We start from the raw sequence: 3,399 nt of genomic DNA, 5'->3' as shown, positions 1-3,399 counted from the left end.
ACACCTCTCTGGTGATGCCTCCTTGCCTGGCCTAAGTGGGCACAGCTGTACCCGTGTAACCGCCTTCGTCTCTGCACACCTGTGTGTTGGGTCAGCTGTGGCTCTGGTGGCCTGTCTTGTCTTTGGTGTATGCTTCTGCGCTTGAGTGTGCTTCCCTCTGCATTCAACCCCTTTCTTCCACTGACAGATCCAGTTGCTGTCCTGCTGTCAGGTGGAGGGGCTTCTGCGTGTTCTGTTCTATGTTCCAGGAGCCAGAAATCCTTCCGTGCCTGTAGGACCTTCGTCAGAGGATTGGGCATGCACTCACTGCCAGCCAGTTAATGTCCCCAAATGCAGCTGGCTTGCTGTGAGCATTCCGTCACACCTCTATTTTCTGTCCTTCTGTTTTCAAACCCTTTGCGCCCGAGGGGCTCAAACGTCACTGGCCTGCACATTGCAGATGCAGGCGTAAATTGTGAAAAGCGGACCGGCAACGTTTTCCCACTTACTCTTTTGCCACGTGGCATGTTCCTGGCTGGGAGAGACTTCCCCCTGCCAGTGTGTGTCTCGTTTCCCTGTGCCTCCTGTGTGTTCTGGTCCCTAATTTGTCCATTACGTCCTACCTGGGAGTCTGATCCATGTTTGCAGGAACGAGGCTGACACCTTTGACTGCTGGGTTCTGAGCTCAGCTTAGTCCACCAGGACTAGTGCGTGCCTGAGGGACACAACGGGCAGTGACGGATGTGCCCGTATCCTTCACGTGCAAGCGCTCCGTCCAGCCACCTTCACCGGGACATTTCTCAGCGACCCCTCTTTGTGTGTGGTGAGAGCACTTGCCTCTGAGAAATCTGACGAGGCGGTGAAGCATTGCTTACGGCTGCCCTGTGCAAGTTAGATCTCCAGAACTCATGCACATGGCATGACTGCATCTTCACACCCGAGCCCCGACACCTCCTCATCGCACCCTCCCCTGATTAGCACCACTCTACTCTCTGGTGGACTGCATGCCTTTAACTCCTTTAGTCTCCTCAGGAATCCATCAGGCAGGGCTCACCACCACTGTGCTTCTGTCAGGGGCTGGCTTCTTTCAGTGAGCCCAGTGCTTTCTGCACTGATGCTCAATGCACCCGCAGAAGGGTGAGCCACACTAAGCCCGGCGGCAAACCCTTTGGCCCTACGTTTCCCACACGTGTGCCTGGTGGCAGAGGTGCACAAGGAGCCCGCCTGCATGCGTCTCCCAGGTCCTCCACAGGGTACAAAGTACCGCCTCAGGAGGCTGATCCGCATCACATGGGCATAGCTCTGCTTGCACGTGTTAGCCTTTCGTATCATACAGGCAGCCCAGACTTAGAAATCCTGCTACCTGCTTACAACTATCCAGCCCTCGTGCTTCTGCAGACCCTCTGTGTCTGTACAGACATTTGAGTCACGGTCTCGTGACCTTCCAATACAGCTTGATGGTCTGTCCTTAGCTTACAGCCTGGGATGCGGTTCTCACTCATTGTCCTCCCCTCGGGTGCGAGTTTCCTCCATCACTGTGGTGGAAGGTAACCTTTATCACCATACGTTGGCTTGAAATTACTGGGCGGATCACCTGTCTGCGTCCGGGGATCCGAAGGAGACCTTGGCTCTTTTGCTCACGGTCCACACTTTCTCTGTGATGAGTCGCTTTGGATGAGAAGCTTGCCAGAGGCGAGGGGGCCTCAGAGTTGAGCACATTTCCTGGGCATCTGTGAGAACTTCGTTGGTTCCACTCGGAAAGCATTGACATTCATGGATGTGCAGCCTCTGCTTTTGCTTGAATTTGCCGAGCTTTGGGACGTGATTTCTTCCCGCATGTGCTGTGCCTAAATCTCTGCTGTGTCTTTCCGGCAGTCCCGTTTGCTGTCTCCTGCTGGTAAGTACAGGACTTCCAGCAGCCCTGTGGGGAACGGGTCCTTGTTTTCTTCCCTGCGGTGCCCTCTTCCTCACCCCGAATGACCTCACTGCAGCTTCCTTCTAGTTCAGCGATCGTTTCAGACTGCCCTTAAGGTCCAGGTGGGAGCGGTGCCTTTTGTGCTGAGGGCTGACCACTGTAGAGCATTCGTCTCTGTGCAAATTGCACAGGTGAATTTCACCAGGTGAAAGAGAGTGCACACTGCAGTTGCCCTGTCTTCAGAGTCAGCCCACCTGTCTCCGCCTCGGCTGCCCCTGCTCTCCTTCCTCCTACCCTCTCCTTGCCTCCCCCTCCCTTGTCTTCTTCCTGTCCCTCCCTCCCACTTTCCTTCCAGCTCTCTTTGTCTTCGTCTCCCTCCTCTCCATCACTAATGCCTCCCCCTGTCTCCACCTGTCTTCCTTGTAATAGGTGCCCCTCTGTCTCTTCTTGTCTTGCTCCTCCTCCCTGTCTCTCCCGCCAATCTCCCCGGACTCTCCCTCTCCAGGCCGGTCTTCCCCTCCACTCGTCCTTCCTTCATCTGCTCTGCTAGCACGTGTCTCTCTCTCTCCCTCTATAGCTCTGTCTCTCTGTGTGTCTCTTTTTCACTGTCTCTCTCAGTGGACCTTCTGTGTCTGGGTGCATGCTTCTTCAGAATTCTTGTTGGTGCCTGGGAAATGGGAAGGGAACTCGTCTGCTTTCGTGTGTCCTAGTGAAAGCAGGCACAGGGCTTTCTCAGAGACAGACACAGACAAGTCTGCAATTCTCGGTGAAGGGCCCCTACGTGCCCTGCGTGGTTGGAGTCGTCCTCCTTTTAGTGGAAGGTTAGATTTCAGGACCGGAGCAAGCTGCTAAATCCTACTACCCCATCTCCCTGGCGCTCTGTACGGAGATCAGTAGGGCACCAGTGGCAGATGGTGCTCTGGGGGTTGTTCTTTGATCTGCATTGCAGTGCAGTGAGTCTACTGAGCTGTGTTCTTGCAAGGACATGGCGGTGGGGTGGGTCTAGGGTGGGTGTCACTGGTTCTGGGTGGGCACCCACCTTACCGCCGCCCTCAGCCTGACGGCCAAGGAGGAGATACCGTGCGGACGGCCATGTGGCCCCGGTAGGCGTGACACTAAGGACTTCTCCAGGCTTTGCCCCAGCTTCATGAAGAAGGGGCAAGGCACGGAGCAGGGAGTGGCTCACGGCGTGGACGATCCTGTGCTGAATGCTCTGGTGCCCGTAGTGAGGCCTCTGGGGAAAGGGTGTACAAGCGACCACAGACCGCGATACCGGGGACCTCGCAAGTGAAGGCTGGAAGGTGACAGCGCTGAAGAGGACATGCGGCAAACGGGGGCCACGCTGGCACCTTGGCACTCGCTCCAGAGCCTGGACCGGCCATTGGCGCGCGCTTGCTGGCGGCCAGCACCCTGTCTTGCTGTCTTGCAACTGATTGCTCCCCGAACCTGGCCAGCTGGCCTGACCTGCCCTGGAACCACTTCGCCCCCAGGCCGCATGCGCACAC

Source organism: Panthera pardus, unplaced genomic scaffold (assembly GCF_024362965.1).
Source record: "Panthera pardus isolate Hobbes unplaced genomic scaffold, ASM2436296v1 HiC_scaffold_333, whole genome shotgun sequence".
NCBI lineage: Eukaryota > Metazoa > Chordata > Mammalia > Carnivora > Felidae > Panthera > Panthera pardus.
This window is presented reverse-complemented; position numbering follows the sequence as displayed.